The 20,782-nt window shown below is 37.2% G+C and overlaps 1 protein-coding gene and 1 non-coding gene across 3 annotated transcripts in view; one reads left to right on the forward strand and one right to left on the reverse strand.

The window, feature by feature from the left end:
* Positions 1–20,782, reverse strand: part of CHRM2 (cholinergic receptor muscarinic 2) — a 127,421-nt gene that overhangs the window by 25,049 nt on the left and 81,590 nt on the right. The gene's annotated exons all lie outside the window — the stretch shown is intronic.
* LOC141567779 (small nucleolar RNA SNORA27) lies at positions 7,246–7,372 on the forward strand. Its single transcript, XR_012490608.1, has one exon. It is a non-coding gene; the product is annotated as a small nucleolar RNA SNORA27 (small nucleolar RNA).

The following is a 20,782-nucleotide window of genomic DNA, read 5'->3' on the forward strand; positions in this document are numbered from 1 at the left end:
TAGATTCAAATTGCTATCTGTGTCTTCATTTCACTCGCAATATTGAAAACGTACAGGCATGAACTAATTCTCTCAGTCTAGTTCCGTATTTACCTTCCAACTCATTAAAAAGTGGCTTTAGCACTGGAGCAAGAGATCATATATTAGAGAAGGAAAGTAATTTACTTGGCAAGTTCATTTGAGTATTCTCTCCAGGGTCTGAGCAAAGGTTTGTCCTTGGGATAAGAGTGTTTTTCTCACCTAATCTGGTCTCTTCGGCTGTCTGATTTCTCAATTAACTGACACCTCTGTGCCGATGACTTCATGCTGGACTTATTTAGTGGACAGACTAGAACCAGTGACCCGGTAACTTAAATGCTGGCTGCATAGCATCACTATAATCGCTGCCTAAGTATTCCTGCAAGGAGGGAAGGAAATGGAAGGAAGGCTCTGGAGAGGGTCTGTTTGAGATATGCACTAATTTGCAAAGGGTAAGGAAGGGCATTTGGTGACTTCCATTGGAGGCCAAGAATCTAAACAAAATTAACAAAATCAGATGAGAAGAAACCAGCTCTTTACTTGACCAACAGATAATTATCTTCTAGTTAACTTCAGGAGATAAAGTAATGAACAATATTGAGTTGTTTCCTGTTGTCAAAGACCCTACAGTACAGGTGGAGGCACCTGTGAACTCTCACTGGTGTTGAAATTTTGTCGCACATCTACCTATATACATGTATTGGGCACGCAATAAATACACTCACCTACATACACATGCACACTTTAAAAGTTTTCCATCACATGGTATACATCAATTCATCGTCTCCCTGGGGCCAGGCAGGGAACTTATGAGAGAAACCAGTTGGATATAAGTGAACGTGTACAAGCTGCATGGTTGGTAGGTCTTGGAGAGGCACAGAAGTGGGGTAGCTGGCAGCTACTCCACTAGTCAGCTCCAGTTGAGGTGGGAAGGTAGACACGGAGTTGTCAGGTATTTAGAAGTGTAAAGATACACTGGAATCTGGATTTTTATGTGTATTCTCCCAATTTTTAAATCTTGGCTCAACATCATAAAACACCGACAAGTGAGAAAAACACATCTGTGTTGGACAGATTTGGCCTGTGGGCCCTCACTTTATGACCTTTGGCATTTACTGCCTTATAACATTTTCAAATAAAGATAAACACGGACATTTTTCTATGACACTAGATAATCTTCTCATGCATCATTTTAATGGGCACATTGTATTTAGTTTTGTGGCCATACTATAATTTAACAATCCTTGCTTTGTGACTCAGGTCATTTCCAATTTTTCACTCTAACAAACAATGGTGTGATGAACGTCCTTGTATATAATTTTTAAAATGGATTTCTGATTGCTCTCTTAGGATAAATTTCTTAAAAAATTGGATCACTGGCCACAATTATATACACTTGCTGCCTTTGGTAGTAAAATCCCACCCGCAATGGATGATTATGTTATTTTCCTAGAGCTGTTAATAAAAATAAGAATTATCATTTAAAAAAACTTTTATAAATCAGATAAGTAAAATATTCTGTTTCAAGCTTTAGCTATTGTTTTATTGATTTGTGAAGTTTTGCATTTTTTATGTTATTGACAATTGGTATTTTTTGTTTGCCTTTTTTATAGGGGATTTTTGCATGTGTCATCTCTGTTAATATTTAACTTAATGATAGCCTTCAAACATTCAGAGTCTCTCCACTCCAAACAAGTATTTAAGATAATCTCCTTTAATTATTTCACATATTTTATATATGAAGCTGTAATTTATGGATATATTGGAGAATAATATATAAAGAGATTTAATATTTATTTTTTCAAAATAGTTAAAAATCACTCCAGTTAGTTCACTTATTGATCTAATACTTCTTCCACCAATTTGAAAAGCTAATTCTATCATCTACTAAATAGTTCCATTAACTTAGGTCTATGTTTGGGCTTTCCATTCTACTGTTGTTGTTTTTTTGTTTTATCCTTTACCAGTAACATTATTTCTCCTATTGTAATTTTATAACACATTTAGAGGCTCTAATTAGAAATCCCATTTATTAGTGTATTGTTTTTAATCATCTTTATTATATTTTCATGCTATTTTAATATAAACTTTAGAATATTCTGTGAACCCCTTTATCCTTATGGAATTTTTATTGGACCGTTATAAATTACTTGGGAAAAATTAACAGCTGTCTAGTATTAAGTCTTCCCACACAGAATGTTATCCATTCATTGAAGTTTTTGCTTTTGTCTCTCTATGATGTCTTGTAATTTTCTTCATAAATATCCAACATGAAATTATTATAGACCCGTGATTGTGTATATATATTTGTATATATCGTGCTAAGATTGACCTTACTTATTTCTAGTTGAACAATGACTAGAATCTTTTTGTCATTATATGTCTAATTATGATATATGCATATGTACATACTCCATATAGAGGGAATAGGTTAATAAAATAAAAACATTAATTTGTATTTAGTCACCTCTACATAATGTATATAGCATATATTCATGTGTGAAAGCTATTGGTTAACACCTGGCCAATTTCCTGTACAAATAATTGATACAGTAATTAAAATGTATGCTTCTTTATTTACTAATGTTCATGTTATCTCACAGCCTTCTTGCCTTTGAATGAGGATTATTGCAATAATTGGTGGTTATTCTCTTGCCTCTAAATTAATCCTGTACAGAACTGAAAGTTTTCCAAAATAACTAATAAGCATATAAATCTGGGCAGCCCCTCCTCCCAATGGAAACAACTACCTCACTCTATGAATTCGCTGAGATTGCATAGGATCTAGTTCCAGTCATAACTTAGTTTTCATCACAAAATTTAAGATACTTATAAACAAAAAAAGTCGTATCCAAAATATTTAGTGTAGTGCTTTCATCATACACAACTTGAAAAATAATCCAATAATTATGACAATTATTTGAGTAAAGACAATAAAGCTAAATGTGTCTCTGTTGGAAAGGAGATGGCACTTTAGTGAATATTATACTCATATAATCAAATAAATGTCTCAATATTAAATAAGGAATTGATGTGGCTCGTGTAGTGTGGCCCAGCAAGGTTGAAATAGTATTTCTAAGCCACAGATATATCGATTAGAGTAAAATGCAAGAACAACTTGGAAATAACTTTGATATACAAAATAACCATTAAGTGTCAGCAGGCACAGACACAAAATACATTACTGACTCTCCTGAATCACCATTGATGTTTGAGCTCTGACACTTCTGACTATAAAAATGACAGGTTTATTTTTACGTTAGAATGTCCCCTCATCCTCCCCTAGGCCTGTCACTTTATGATGGGGGAGGTCAGGGAAGAGGTTGGTCCCCAGCAGCAGGTACAGTCAGGGAGGCAGAGAGAGCGTTTGGAAATGCAAGGTCCTGATTTCACCTTTCCTTATGGAGTCTTTTGTATTTTCATGCCATCACAACAGTCACATAGAAGTAAGCAACCTTTAAACAAACCAGGGGAAATGTGGTCACCCTGGTTTTTTGCACTGTGTGTATATCCTGATTGAGTGAATTTTTCACTTTTCAGTTGGTGGCTGTGGCTACTTGTGCAGACTGGTTTTGTGAGCACTTCCTTCTTTTGTAAAAAGAAATCAGCCATGGAAATCATCTGGGATCTGCATTTCCCATCGCATTTACTGCTCTCTGCTTTAGGGTTATAGTTCCTTGGTCCTAGAACTTAGAAATATGAATTCTATGGCTAACCTATGGGAAAGCTTTTCTGTATTGATGAAATAAGGTCAAAACCTTGCACCCAGCCCATTCCCATATTCTTCCTAGAGTGGGTTGATTTAGGTGACAAGCAGAAAGCCACTGCGCTAGAGCTGGCTACTTTCCCATCACGTCAGTCTGAGCACTTCTCCATTTGCCTGCTAAGGGGCTGTGGTTTCATCTTCAATGGAGTCTGTGCACACCCATGGCCTCATGTTACTCTCCACTCTCCGCAGGGAGCTAGTGCTGAGAAGGACTATCTACAAAGAATAGTCCCAGTGTCATGGGTGGTACTATCGCTATCCTCCCTTTTACAGGTAAGAAAACTTAGGCACATAGAGGTAAGTACGTTTCCCAGTGCCAGCTAGTGGCGGTGCAGACTTGAAATCAAGGGAGTCTGATAGCAAAGCTTTTGTTCCCGATTATGTAAACAACTTCTCACTTCTCATGTTCTCTCTCTCTCTCTCTCTCTCTCTCTCTCTCTCTCTCTCTCTGTCTCTCTGTCCAGTTATAACTCACTTCTATAAATAAAAACACCACACAGTGCACTGGGCTCACTCTAAGCCCATCAATATCAATGGTAACTGTGATGATTCATTTTAGGTCAACTGGTTCGGCTACAGTGCCCAGTTATTTAATCAAATATGAACCTGGATGTTGCTCTGAAGGTATTTTGTAGATGTGGTTAACATCTACAATCAGCTAATTTAAATAAAGGAGATTTCTCTCAATAAGGCAGGTGGGCCCCACCTAATCAGTTGAAGCCATTAAATGCAAAACCTGAGGTTTCTGGGAGAAGAAGAAATTCAAAACTGCTGCATTAGCTCCTGTCTGGGTTTCTAGCCTGCTGGTCTGCTCTACAGATTTCAGACTTGCCAATGCCCTCAAATGCATGAGCAATGCTTTAAAATTAGTATCTTCAGATGGCTAGTTAGATCATAGATAGATAGATAGATAGATAGATAGATAGATAGATAGATAGATGCATACTGTTGATTCTTGTTATTTGCAGTAATGTTTTATTAAGTCCACATGAACAGTAAATTAGTGAATACTGAACCACTGCTCCTACTTGAAATATAGCATTAGGTTCCTGCAAGCCTCTGATCACGACACATTTCTGTCAACTAATCAACCTACAGCCTGGTTTTGTGTACGTTTCTGTTTAAAGACATCTTGTTTAACATATTGGTGATTCGTTAACATTGAACCCAGAACCAACAGCACTGTAACTCATGCCTGAACGACGCTTACATAGCACACGTGTTTTCTCCATCTGGCACTTCACAGCCTTAGAACACTAGACAACGCTATGCTTGGAGACCATTTTAAACAGCCACATCACCAACAAACAGCACCAAAATGTGAACAACATGGCACTAAATGGACCACGAAAAGGACAGAAGAAGGCAAAACACTACCTTGTTTGATAACTGGGAACATGTGTGTCAGGTGACTCAAATTTGTCACTGCTCTATGAACATCTGGAAACGACCATGAAAGCACAGCAAGTGGGAATTACAGACACATTTTAGCAAGTCGGTGAATTGACAACTATGGAATCCACAAATAACAAATATCAACGACGTAGCCACATCTATATACCCTCTTAGTTCTGGTTCTCTGGAGAATCCAGTGACCCTATCAACACGACTGCAAATAAAGCAACATTTTTAATTATGAGTAACTGAGTCCAGATAGAAAATGAAACTAAAGCCTTGAGAAAAATACCAATATTATGCCCAACAGTAGAGCTTCTTAGAAGTAATTGGATAATTACAAATGTGCACCTGAATTAAGGCAATATAGAGACTGTGCCTGTGTTTCTTATATGTACATGAATTTATCAGAATGGGAAGAACATTTCAAGTTATTTGTTAGATGTAAATTTAAAGTCTTGGTTAGGCTGCACTTAACCACTGAGTCTACTGAATCCACTTACACTGGTTTGCACCCATGGACATGGCAGATACAGAGAAGCTGATCTGTGTTGCTTCTTTCATTCCTCTTAGTTCTGTGATCAGCTACGAGCAGTGCATGTCAAGGAAGCATCCACACAAAGTTTTTCCTTATGAATATGGTCATCACTGCCACCTGTCCCTCTGACCTCCCTTTCCCCCATGATTCTTCCTTCTTTCGGACTGAAATAAAGTTTATTTCTTATGTAGTCAGCAGGTAAGGGTCAGGAGCCTATGAACTAATCAGAATGGAGGTTTGTTTTTGGATATCAGAGAGAATGTCCAAACTCAGAAAATTTTGACGTATTAAGCAATGTGTTCAGTGTGTGGACCCTCTTCCTGAGAAGCTGAATCAACTTGATTGGGAAGAGCAGGCATATCTTAACGAATAGCTTGTCTATGGCTTGGGGTTGGTCTCTAGGCTGAAGTCAATAAAATGTCCTACAATGGCAACCTAGATTCATTGCTACTTTTGTAAATCATAATAGTATCTGATGGTGAGTTTGACCTATCTTCCTTTCCAATGGGTTATTGTAACTTCATAGGAATTTAATGTTGTGTCTATAAAAGATAATCATTTTATGGCCATGGTTTGCCTTCATGATACAGTGTGCTTGGGAAGTTCCCCTCACATGGCATCACTGAAAATTGGTTATGCATATAGTTCTATCAGGTAGACACGGCAGAGGAAGTGTTTCCATCAGAGGAAATAAAACAAGCAGACTGTTAATGTGTGTATTTTTGAAAAAGTGCTCCTCCTCTTGACCTCTAGATGGTAGCTATAGAAAGCTCCCCCAAGCCTGGCAATGTTCTGAAATGGAATAATTCTGGTACCCACCTGAAGAATTTGTTGTAAAAATTAAGTATGATCACAGTAACGTGGCAGGGAACAGTCTGCAAATTTAGAGGCAAGAAAGTGCAGTGCACGTAAGTTCAGTGGCGCTGCAAGAACAAAACAGAGTCCGGGAAAGGTAAAAGGAGGCGGCCGAGAGTCAGAAAGAAGTTAAGTTATGGAATACTCTTGTGCCCTGCTTACAAAACTCAGACTTTATGCTGTAATGGATGGGGACCTAAAAAAAGGAGGTACAATGAATAAATTTGTATTTTAGGCAGATCTATGACACCGTTGTGCAGGAAATGGATTTGAAGGGACAAGACCAGGAGCAGAGAGACTGGTACCTAGAATGATCCATGGCAAATAACAGACCTGGGGCAAAAATGATAAGGATGGAAAAGAGCTGCTAGGTTTTAAAATGTGTGCTTGAACGCAGGGGATAAAAGAGAGTCAATAGGTAACACGCATTTCTATTACATTATTAGTGTAAACTCTAAATGCAGAAGCACCTGAATTCCTTACAAAAACTAATGGGGGTAGATTGAATATCACTGATGCTGATCTTTAGCTGTGAGCTTGCAGGACAAGATAGATTTTATTCTCATTAAGTAAACTGCTTCTCAGTTAGGCAACTGGCTTTGCATAGGTTTGCTTTTACCATGTATTACACTGAGATTGGAAGAGTCCTTAGATCCTCACGACCTAAGTTTGAATTCCACTTTAGTCATTAATCACTGTATGACCTTCTTTACTGGTCATTCAAGTGGGGCAAAGAGAATATCTTTTTAAAGCTCAAGCAAACTGGGTGTTTGTCTTGTATTCTGTCAGAGGAAACAAATCGGAAAAAAAAGAAAAAAAAATCATTGTGTGACCTTGACCAAGTTAAGTAACTGCTTTAACCTTCATCACTTTAAATATTAAATCACAATAAAGATCTCTCAAATAGGACAGATATTTATAATAAATATCTATCAGAGGGAGGCAAGATGCAAGAAGTAAAAATAAAAAAGTAAATATTATTGAGTCCTTAGTAATTAATTTACTCCAACATGGATTTTTCTGACATGTATAGAAATAAATATGTAAAATATAGAGTCAAGATTGTGGTCAAGAGAATCAGGATTAAAATCAGACTAATAAAGACCAGATCCTGGCTCTATGACTTCCTGTGTGACTTTCAATAAGTAACAGAATCTCTCCATGTCTTCATTTTCTTTTTTATAAAGTGGGGGAAATGGTAGCAAACTCATAGTTTTGGTGGGGAGACTATGTAAAACGATAAATGTAAAGCATTTAGAATAATCCCTTAAACTTAATGTGCACTAAATAAGTGTTAATTATTATTATGAATATATAAATGTATGTCTCTGTATATAAAACATGTAAGTATATAGACATTTACTTGGCTGAACCATATGAAAGTGCCAATATTAGACCATTTTGAAAGACAAACTGGCAATGACATATAGTTCGGTCTTCTATATAATATTCAATAATAATATTCAACCTGATATACATATGTAAATATATACATATTTACTTTATTATCTCTTTTTGCTGGTCTTCTAAGGCAAGCAATTGCTTCAGGACAGAGGTGATTTGAGGTAGACGATGCCATTGGATTCTAATATGACCTATATAACCTTGGACAAGTTACTTAACCTTTCTCAATCTCAGTTATCTCCTTTACAAAATGAAGAAACTATAACATTGTTCTAAGTGTTAAATGAGATAATGTATGTAGCATATAGGCCAGCAGAGAGTGTGCTCCCAGAAAATGTTTGCTATTAATATACAAATTGTTACTTATTCATTTAAATTTCTTTTTCTACAGATGATTCCATTATTTATTCTGTCATGAGACTTATTTCCTTGCCTTCCCTTCCTTCCACTTTCCTTCCCCAACCTCATCTTCCTTCTCTTCCGTCTTCTTTACTTTTTTTCCCTTCCCTTTTCAATGAGAAACCACTTTGACTGACTACATCTGAAATTTTACATACATATATATACGTGTGTGTGTGTGTGTGTGTGTGTGTGTGTGTGTATCTGTCAATCAAAGAGCCTTTCCTGGAAGATAATATATTGTTGTATGTATATTTTTTAATTGGGGGGAGATGAGATATCTGTAGGTATGATTTACACACGCAATATTCCTTCTCATTCTAGAAGGGAAAAATCCTCTAATACTAGCCTATGCACCTTTGTTGTTTCCCTATTTGCTTGTAAAAAAAATTTAATAAAGTGAAAACGTCAAGAGTGTTATATACAGTCCCTGAAAGAGAAGGATGTCATTGAAGCCTGAGTGTGTTTAAGGGAGCGCGATTTGGTTATGACTAAAAAAGGAGGGATGTAAATTTAAGAGGCCGATTTGGAAATCGTCATCTCAGTGCTAATTGATGTGTCCTTGCTTATGTGCAGTTTTCATTTGCCTTACCCCAGGCCCCTGTGGTCACTATGAGATACATCTGCAAATGCACTCACTTGAAAGGCTTAGAGGGTTGGTATATGCAGCTGCTAGGACCATGCTAGGTAAACTTTGGGGGTGCAATAAATGATATGTTAATCAAATGACTAGAGGGGAGACTGGGCACAGCTTTGAGAGAGATTTTCTCCAAACCCATCTTCTGTCCTCTAATGTTGAAAGTCCAGGGGAAGTCTCTGGTTTCAGAATATGCAACGGTAGGGCACCAGGGTAAGCCACCAGTGCAGCCCCCAGAAGGTGGAGTAAGAAACAGAAGCCTGGTGATGATGGATACGTCTGAAGCAAGAGGGGCCTCCTCTGAATGGCCCTCTGCAGCAAAACAAAGTAGTTCTGATGGTGGGCTGCTGCTGTTCGAACACAGTCCCCTGATGCTAATCTGGAAACGGGGCTATGAACATGGACTTCAGGGGAAAGTAGGAAAGAATAAAAGAGAAGAAAAAGAAAGAGGGAAAAAATAAAAAACCAAAAACCAAAAAAGCACAAATACTTTAGACATTAAGAAACTGTATCAAGCACATCGATGCTACATTTCTCAAGCAGAAGAACAAACCATTTTTGTTTGGTTTGTTCTGATTTTGCCAGTGTGTTTTGGTTTTACTCAATACAAGGGTGTTAGATATTTTGCATAAAATTACAGGTAGAACTTAAGTCAATAAATGAATGAATGGATTAATGTCCTAATAAACAGAGTCCAATATAGGATGGGTGTATTTCATATACAATGAGAGTGATTTTGAACAAATATAAAACCTCCACTCACCCTACAACTGGAAAGGGTTCCTCGGGGTAAGGGTGGCTCAGATAAGATGTATGCTATTATGCAATTTCTCCTTATTGAACATGCCCCAGGAATTAAGGGAAGCATTATTTGACATTTTCTGAGCTGAATATCTTTGAACATTCAGACCAAATTTTTAACAAGATAAATGTTGTCAAAATTATTATCAGGCAAATCAAAGAAGGGCAAAAATAGTTGATCCTAATTGGCCAAACATATATTAATGGGTGAACCAAAGACATGAGAACAAAGGGGGCCTATATCTAGCAGGCAGTTGAAGAATTTACAATTGAACTAACCTGTCATAGGACCTTGCAGAATGGAGAAATACATATTGTAATGTGAGCATTTCCTTAAGCATTTCCTTAATCATATGCGTCCTCCGTCCAAAGAGGTTTGCAGAGAAATTGAGTTCCATAAAACTCAGCAAATCTACTTTAACATTGGTCCTCTCCAGTGGAATACTGCATAGGGCACTTAAGGAAATGCTCACATTACAATATGTCCTGAATATAACATAAACAAGCTTAGGCTACCCTGGAACTAGCTCTATGCTGCTAATCTAGGTCCTTTCTTGGAAACATTCTCAGAAGACCGAAATGTAATCCCGTCTTAGGTTGGCACAAAATCCACTGCTTTCTTCAATGGCATGACTCAGGATATTATAGATATTAGAAGTGGCTTTCAAACTTAATTTTAGCAGTCTCTAAAATCCTAGTGGCTGGTCAAAAGTTAATGTGGTTAAACTGCATCTGTTCTAACACCTGCAGATTTCTTCTCAATGCTACGTGTAGAAAATTTGGAATCAGGGTTGCTAACACCTTACCCTCATGCCAGACTGGCACTTACAAAGTCTGTTCTATACAACACTGGTTCCACGAGTTGTTAAAAGATGTTCTGTGGAATAAACCATTTCATTGTCAAATAAGTTTGGAAAAAGTTATACCCTCAATTCTTCTTTTGCTGAGTCACTGTTTATACCGGTATATGAAAAAAAAAAAAAAAAAAGTTGTAGTGAAGAAACCATTAACTTAGATTATTTCAATATTTCTCAAAATGAGGTGAGCAGAGAACATTTCTTCTCACAGGATATATATCAATATCTTGTGAAAAAAAATGCCATGGAACAGACGTTGGGAACCCTGTGCTAAGTGAATCAATAAATGGATGGGCATTGGAGCTGAAATCATTGAAGTCCTAGCCAGTCCAATCATTCTTTTACCTCTTTGCATGGGCCCATGCTGTTTCTTCTCCCGGGAATGACCATCAATCATTAGCCACCCACTCTCCTGCCCCGCCCCCTTATTGGGTAAGACCTTTCAAGTCCCAGCTTAAAAGTAATTTCCTGCAAGAAGCCTTTCCTGACTGGGATATTCCTCATCTGATCGTCCCTAACTAGCTCTCCATGAGCACTTACAATGATTTTACTTCTCTTATTCGAAGGACTTGGGAGCCTTGTTCCCTATTGTAAACCTGGTGCTTCTTATAAGACCCTGTATGTGGGGAATGATAAACAAATGTTTGGTAAATGGCTTAGTGGGGAAAACAAAAACAGTTTCAGGGAATCATATCCCCAGAGAGGTTTGGCTAGACAATAAGAAACTAAGGAGAGAGATTTCAGAGGAAACCACAGCTTCCCTTTATCATTAGAAATCTATCCCTGAAAGAATGAATATCATGCAGCCATTAAAATAATAAAATTGGTTCTAGGGAACATTAAACTCTTTAGTCATGTGGACAAGAAAGCCCTTGGGATAATTTGTTCATAAATTGCTTACTAATCTGCTTTAGAGGGAAGCCATGTGGAGAGCTTCTCTTGGATTCCAAAGCAGATGTTCTGTCTCCCACAGTGACGCTAAGCTACTTTTTTTTTCCCCTTAAGAGCCAATGGGAGTCCACACAGTACAATAGGAATTGTAGGCATTTTCATGGAAAAGCAATTGCACTATTTACATAGTCTACAGACTGCAACATTTCCAGAAACGAAACTATGAATGGAGTAAGAAAATGATTGTCCCTGAGGGAAAGAAGGATTGCTGGTGGCTGCACTTAGAGAATTAGGGCCATTGTTCCTGGGACCAAGTTGATTCAAGCCTGCTTGGGAGATCCATCTCTGCAGCAAGGAATATGAGTTTCTCTCTCTACATCAGCTGGAGTTGGACCTGAAGAGACATCTTGCTCTGCATAAAACGGCTCACACGTGGACCTCCTCTGTCATCACTAATTTTCAGTACCTCAGAATCTCAGCCATGATACCTCACAAGAGACTCCTAAGTAGTTTCTCAGCTTTTCTTCTCCCCTTTATTTTGTCTTAAAAATAACAAACCTGATGCAGAGATTAATATGCTAGGCTGGGCCCAGGTCACAAACCCACTCTCTCATGTGCGACTTGTGTTTCTTGCACAAGTTACCTGGTCACTTTCTCAGTTTATAAATCTGGAAAATAGGGATGATAATAACACCATCTATATCATCAAGTATGATCAGGATTAGTTATTTAGTGTCTGACACAATAATAAGCACTAAGTGTTAGCTATTATTCATTTCATTATTAATGTTAATATTTTATCATTCATAAAGCAATAATGTCCCTTGCTCCCTCTCCTATCCAAAATCTTCTAAGATCTTTCTAAATCTAAACTCCGAACCTTGAAAATATTCTATTGCATACAATATTTTATATCCTACTATTCCTTAATAGGAAGTCTAAAGCTCAGCCTGGAGATTTCCTAAGTATATTCCAAACATGCTTACCTCCTGGCCCAACCTTCAGGTTTTTGTGCAAATGGTTCCCTTTTTCATAACATATTTTTCTTCTAACATATTTTTTTCTTCTAACTAGTCAATTTGTAACCATTATTCAGGGTCTAGTTCCAATGGGACTTCATTGGAAAGATCATTTTCCCATCTCTATAATCACGATACTTTATTTTCCGAAGCAAACAAAACACTGTCACACACAGATACTGATGTACGAGTATTTCACAGGACATATCTCAATACATTGGTCTTGAAAATACGAACAGGACACCATTATTCTCGATAGCATTAGAATTTTTTTCTCTCTCCACAATGTGGTTGGAGAAGGTGATTAACTGCCCTACTCTATTTTGTTGGTTTGTTTCTGTCAGATGGCTCTTGGACACTGATCTCATAGGCTTTTTTCTAAACATTGTACAACTTGCAAAAATGAAGCCAACAGGAGGAGATAAAATAAATGGAAATATTATGGCACTCCTAATAAAGTAGCAAATATATATGCCCCTTGATGTTATAGACCTTGTTTGAAGGCAGTGGAAAATGACATTTTAATATTTGAGAAGGCCAATGTGATGATTTTATTGTTAGATTTTATTTTGTTTTATTGGGGCATTGGAGATTAGTTTTTCCCAACTTAAGAAGTAACATTTTACTTCCTGACTCCTCTCCCATCTCTGTGAAAATAATTACTAATTAGCTCCTTTCTTCTTCCTTTCCTCCTCCTCTGCCCTTCTCTACTGGGATCTGTGATAAAGAATTTACGTATTTCTGCAATTAGAAATATATTTTATTTGGAAAAGGGCTGTGGACCACGTCTAAACTCATTTACCCTTGTTTTTCAGAGTAAAGGAGGGTGGGGGGAGAGTTTCTTCTGTGGGAGTCAAGTGACTCTCCAGAACGCAAGCAGGAAACAAGAAAGTGAATTCTAAGTCACTTAAGAAAATTACTTTTCTGGCAGAGTGCATTATATGTACCACTTCTCTGATATCTCAGCTTACATCCTGACACTTTCTACAGATCCACCTTCAAATATTGCTCACTCCTTCCATGTTCCCCCGAAAATAAGCCCTAACCAGAAAACAAGCCCTAGCATGATTTTTCAGGATGACATACCCTGAACATAAGCCCTAATGCATCTTTTGGAGCAAAAAATTAATATAACACCTGGTCTTATTTTCGGGGAAACACGGTATGAGTCTTCAAGTACTTGTTTTTGAAACTGCATAGTTTAGCAACTAATTATACACAGTCTTCCATTGTTCAGTCCCAGAAAACTGTAACCATCCCTAAATCTTCCCACATTAAAAGAATTTTAACCGCGTAAGATACTGTTTCTTTTATATCCTGTGTATTATTTACCACCTTGGCATTATTTCCATCACTATATTAGTTCAGAGTCTTATCTCTCCTCACCCTCAAGGTCACCCAGCTGCTATTCCTACCTTCAGTCTTACTCATTTGAATATACTCTCTACTCTGATCTCTCAATGGTCTTTCCAACTTACAAACGTCAATATGCCAATCTGCTGTTGAAAATTATTCAATGGAGAATAAAATCCTAACATGGACTGGCCTACAAGACTTCATGCAATGGCTTCTGCCTGATTGCCAAGCTACATCTCAAGTCAGTACTCGATTTCCCCACCGACACTCTTGCCTGAATAATGTACTACAGCAACACTGAGTTCACTGCAGTTATAAGACCGATGCACTCAAGCTGGAGAGTTTTTATGCATCCTCTTCCTTCTAGCGAATGCCTCATTTGCTTAAAATTTGCCTCCATGTCACGGCTAAAATGTTTCCTCCTCAAATTAAGCCTTTCATGACCATTCCAGTGAAACTTAGATTTTTTTTTTTTCCCATCTGATTTTCAGTACACTTTATATATTACCATTCCAACAAAATTCTTGCTATGCAACAGTGTTTGCAATTCTACGGTCTCAATTAGAGCACGGAGCCAAGCATTGTATTTCCTCTTCTTAGCACAGTGCTTCAGACACAGAAGATATTCAATAAAAATTTATTGGATAAATTAATATCATATCATCTGATCTAAAATACACTGACCTGAAAACAAAAACCATGATAACACTCTCAGTGCCAAAAGCAGTTCTGAGTGCTTGGGAGAAGTTTATTAAATACACTCTGGTAAAAAGACTAATTTATTCAGGTGACATAAACATAATACACTCTTTAATTTTATTTCTTATGTATGGGATCTCCCATAAAAAAAAAATCAATAACAACACAAGACTGCAACCAAAGAGATAGTAAGAGTGACAAAATGTATTATTCTCAAGAAAAGTAATTTAACTATTTTCTGTCCTTGAGAATCAGGCAAATAATATAATACTATATAAATTATGTACTGTCACATTAGATTTTTAAATTATATTGTTATATTTTTTTTCTCCATTCTTCTACAATGGGAACAAATTATCCCAAAAGCCACTTGGCTATTTAGAAGAAAAGGCAGACCAACAAGTAGGCACCACCATTGTGGCTTCCATTACCAACACTGCCATTATGACCATCATCGCCACCGTCACCATCACCACCACCACCACCACCAACAACAACAACAACAACAACAAAACCATCATTACCTACCACCATCACAACCTCCACTACATTTTCATCAACAATTCAAATGCTGGTCACAAACATATGTTAAAGTCCAGCCTAATTCATTCAAAACTGAGTTCCCATCTGGTAGAACTATCAGCCATAATTTTTCTTTCTTTTTTTCTTTTACAAGAAATTAAATCTGAGAAAATGCTGGAGGGAATGGAATCACTGGCCTGGAAAAGCAGAGTTCTTGGCAAGCGGCAGACCATTCTATCACTGACAGAAGGAGAAAGAATAAATAATGGAAGTGCCACAGGCTATTGTTTCTGGAAACAAGATATATAAAGTCATAGATGCTGTTCTCCTCTAGGTTGGACAAAACAAGGCAGAGGTTCAAAGATGGAGGGCAGATGAGACAGGCTTAAAATGAACACAGAAAACTTCCCCCAAGGTGGAAGGTAGAAGAGGTGTTTAAGAAACAAATAAGGATTTTACTCTCACATGAAGAAAATAAATCCTTTGGTTTAGTTTTATCTGTAAGTGGATTTATGTGCTTCTGAAAGATGGTCTTTACTGAACTTTAGGAGAGAAACCATGGTGAAAAAGAGTCATGCTGACATTCCCCAACCGGCTGCCTTTCTTTTCCCCTAAGGCTCAGTATGCATCATGTCCAAATACCAGACCAATCAGAAACAAGAAGTCATACCATTCTGCCCTTTTTAGAATCATGCAAACAAAAGCAGCAGTTTTCAAATAGTTAAAGAATTTAGGATTTTTGCCGCTGTCTCCTCCCTTTGGAAATTAACACCAAAAATACAAAAATGCAAGTAATAGATGAAAAAAGAGGGGGAGGGGGTGTGAATCCTGTAACTTGTAAGGAACACAAGACTCTTTCAGTTTTCCCTTTGGTTCTAATGAAGAACTTTACCAAAGTCATGAAAGAAAGGTAGGAATCACCAATTTTTTTTTTTTTTTGAGTAAGTCTATCCTCTTCCCTTTTAGATGTTTTTCTTCCTGGGTCTTTTTACAACTATCTTTTAATGTAAAATTTTCCCCAAAGTCCTTCAGCATATCTTTGTGTTAGCCACCGAAACTCACTGAAGTAGTGTAGTTGAAACTATGGGATACAGTTAAGAGAGTACTGGAATGGGGTGGGGTCAGTTTGAACCCTTCTCTTGGTTGGCTACTCTCTGTATGACTTGGGGGCAGACAGTTAGCATCTATGGACTTCTGTTCCATCGCCTAGAAAATAAACATGTTCATTTAGATGGTCTCTGGGACCTGGTCCTAATTGTAATGTTTCTCGTTTCTATGCTGGCGGATTTCAGCAATTGTCTTGAGAAAGCTTTCATTCAACATTCAATCTATTTTTTCAGTGTTTAATATTGCAAGACACTGGGCTAAATTTAGTAATAGCAAAGAGGATGGAAAAGAAGAGTGATTAATTTCTTTAGCCCAATTTTTCCAATTATTTTTCTCAGATGTTTTGAAATATGAGGAAACTAAAAGGACATTGTCTTCACCTTCTCTGTTTCATAGTGAGACCTGCAGTGAAAAATCATAATCTCAGGTTTATGGCAAAAGCAAACTCTCTGAGAGTCTCAGTGAGGCAGGTAAGTGACACTATCTAACTGTGTAACGTTATAAAGAAAAATGTGAAAAGAGAAATGGCTTTTATCCTCAAAGGTATTGACGTGGACGTTTTGGGGAGAGTAAAACATTTTGAGAATCAGATCACATGGTAGAGAATTACATTTACCCTCCTTGCACAAAGTAGGTGGTCATTAAATGTTGCTGAAGAAGTAAAGGACTGAAGATGAATCAAACTACAAATTATTTTCTCAAGACCTATGTACTCAGTACCAAGAAGTCTAAGACGTGGTCTTTGCCTTCAATGAGAATTACAACGTAGTTGTGGAAGAATTACCTCCCATTTAGTTACGTGAAAGTTAAATAACATAGAGAATTGAAACACATTAAGAGAATAATAGAAGAAATATAATAAGCTAAAGATGGGTAGCATTTAAAAAATAGAGGGGTGTATGTCCTGTAAGGGAGCCATGAGAGCAGAAATGGTGTCATGAAGAAAATGTGAATAAAAAAAAAAAAGATTTAAGTACTTATTTTAATTAAAAAAAAAAAAAAAAGTGTGACCAAACAGGTTTAATTGAAGGAGTTATATAAAGGAATACAAAACAAAAATAAAGCTAGAAATATGGTTTAGAACCAGACCATAAAGACACACTTTGTTATGGACTGAATGTTTGTCCTTCAACAATTCATGTTGAAGTCCTAGCCCCCAAGTGATGGTAACTGAAGATGGAGACTTTGGGAGGTAATTAGGGTTAGATGAGGTCACGACGGTGGGGCCCTTACAATGGGATTAGTGCTTTATAAGAAGAGACACCAGAAATCTTGCTCTCTCTCTCTCTCTCTCTTTCTCTTTGCCAATTGAGGACACCGTGAGAGGGCAGCTGTCTGCAAGTTAGGAAGTAAATCCTCATCAGAAATCGAATCAGCTGGCACTTTGATCTTGCACCTCCCAGCCTCCAGGACTGTGAGGAAAAAAAAAAAAAAAACCAGTCTATGGTATTTTGCTACGGCAGGCTGAATTGACTAATGCAGACTTCATCCCATAGCTAGTGGGAAACATTGGGTTGAGATAAGCAATAATTAAAATAACATTTGGAAAGATTAATGTGCTGGAAGGGAGCTGGTTAGTTTATGGGAAATGAGGAGACTGACAACAGAAGGAAGACAGCAGTGGCAGTTCCCAGTTAGGAGGCTCTGTATTTGGACCCTTCCATCTATTTTGAGCTATTTTTTCTTTTAGAGTATCTGGACATGAAATTTTTACTTATGCTTCCTCTTCTGCTTTGGAATTTCCTTTGCAAAATGTACTTATTATCAGATACAAGAAAATGACATGACCACTCTCTCTGACAATTTCTTTCTTGCTTTTATTTCACCTATCAATTTGCTATTAGGTTGTTTCCATTTAGCAAAAATTAACTCTTAACCAATACGTAGATGTTTGAATTTCCTACTCTTAATATACACTCTTTGTGCATCAGCTTGGATGCCTGGATTAAGAAAGCATTTTGATGAGGCAGTCTGTATAAACCAACCTGAACACCACTGTTTCTGTTTCTCTTTTAATTTGTCATGCTTTGAAAGCTCATCACAATGTTTCTGTGCATTAATTTATAGATTTCTAAACTTGAATACATGTTTTGAGATATAATTGACATACCGTTTCAGGTGTACAACATGGTGATTCAATATCTGTATATATTTTGATATATTTCTTGATATAAAATTTCCACCATTTATGATTACATGGGCTTTATTTAAACAAAGTATAACTTCCATGGCATTGTATCAGCCATGAATTCTCAACAAGTTTTCCAATAATTGTAAGACTCTATGATACCTCCAAAATAATTTGTTCAAATATTGTTTAAAAATTTCAAAAGGGAAAGGAGCTTAATTCTTCTCAAGGTAAATAAAGAGTTGTGGTTGTGGTTAGTTTGGGTCCATTGGTCAGAAAAGGGAGTTGAGAAAACTGAGTAGATGTCACAGAGAAGAGAAACTAGGTATATTGCTCCCTAGTATATGGACAGTTTACTCTAAGAACCTATGAAAGCAGGGAAATTCTATCTTAATGGACTTGTCAGCTCCTTTTTTTCCTAACACAAAGGAAAAGGAGGTAGGAATCCAGTATTTCCTGTAGGAGACTGGGCAAAGAAAGAAGAAAGTATTTTAGCACTGCTCACTAGCTTTGTAATATTTTCTGCTATTTTTTATAGGCAGACAACTGAAAAATATTTTGCTCCCAGCCTTTACAGTGGAAAGGCCAACTGAAGACCGTAATACAAAGGGTCCAGGCAGCGTTCAAAAGGCTTACAGAGGTCACAGAATGTCAAGATTTGGGTTAGTCGTCATTGTCTACAAAATGTATAGGAATAGAAGTTGAAATCTGCATTAAACAAGCTGAAGTAGCAATTTGCTGCTAAATAGTGATAACATATAAGTGTATTTCACATAAAAGTTCTTCATTTGTTCCTAGTTCTCTTTAAATGCATATGGTTATAGAAGTATATTTAGCCATTTCTTAGAGATTATAATTAACTGATACTAATAAATTATTTGAATATTATATTTTCATAAAAATGTTATACTGTCAGAATTTACTGTTCCCCCCCCCCCCCCCGGGGAAAGAATTATTTGGCTAGCAGCATTTCTAGGAAAGAATTATTTGGCTAGCTGCATCTTGGCCAATGTGTGTGGCCCAGCAGCAAATAGCCCCAAATTTTCAAATCAATAATGTTCTGCAAATAAAACCTACTTCATCTAGACCAAATGTGACATGGACTCAACTGAACGGTGTTGTATGTAAATGGGGCGTGCAAAGAGAGGCTGTAAGTGCCACCGAAAGAAGAGGCTGTTTCTGTTATAACACCTGGGACCAAGCCAGAAAACTTCGATAAACTTCTGTAGCAGTAGTCTGTCCAAGTCTCTTTATAGGCTGGTTGTTCTCACCTCCAGAATCATAGTAGGATGACTTGGGGAAGTTTTTTAATGAACGCTTTTGCCTACGTTCCACCCAAGTAATCCAGGCAGGAGTATAGAGGGTGATTCTAATGTGAAATGTGGGCTGAGATCCCTGGTTAGTCAAAATATGCCCCTAGCTGGGAATAGATGAACCACAGCTTATCTGTCTAAAGTAGATCACTGGAGAAGTGTGTCTTGAATAAAGGAAAATCCGTGTCATACATTAATTTCACCCTACTACTCTCTTCGACTTTCATCCCTGCAAACAAAATATCTGACATCCTGGAGCACGCAGATATTGTAGGTAAATTAACTTCCTCATGAGGTCCCACAAACACCTTTTTTTGGCAAAGCATCCATCACCCACTGCCATGTAACCAATGCTTTACTACTTTGCTCCCAGGAATTGCAAGTTCTTCCAGGAAAAGGTATCACGCCTTCTTTAACAATTTTCTTCATTGCTCATCACCTTGCCTGGTGCTTATGAGATAAATGCTTGTTCAGTAAACGTATTAATTAATGGAAAATATAAAGGGAATGCGCAAGTATTCAGATGTTGTGATCTCCATTACTCTGGCTATTCTTATTTCTTCTTTTTTCCCCCCTTCTGGTCTAAACTTCCTGCTGTCTGCCCTTTTGTTTCTTTATTGTTTTTGCTCCTCTTGAACTCTTGGACAATGTTTTACCTTGAAAGTAATTTTCTCTCTCCCCTTCTCCCTCTCCACACTTCTGCTCCCTTCTCTCATTCTTCCATGAAATATCACAAATCCAGCTCTGTTAAGTTTGGCCAGCATTCTCTCTTTGTAATTACTAACATAAGCGCTTGATCATAACTGTATCATACTTATATTGCAATTTCTATCTTCAATTTACCTACAAGTAGATAAATTCTTTGAAAGCAAGGACTGTTTCTTATATCCACTATAATTCCCACTATACTATAGAGCATAATTTAAGCCTTTAATAAATGCCCACTGACTTTGTAGGGTTTAATTATTTTTCTCCGAGTGAGCTCTGAGTGAGTCACTTTGAGGCATTTGTTTCAGAGGTACAGAAAGTACTTTGCACAAATGTATACGTATTTTCATTAGATCTTTACAGGCTCTT

Source organism: Rhinolophus sinicus, chromosome 8 (genome assembly GCF_057876585.1).
Source record: "Rhinolophus sinicus isolate RSI-liver-muscle chromosome 8, RSI-T2T, whole genome shotgun sequence".
Classification (NCBI taxonomy): domain Eukaryota; kingdom Metazoa; phylum Chordata; class Mammalia; order Chiroptera; family Rhinolophidae; genus Rhinolophus; species Rhinolophus sinicus.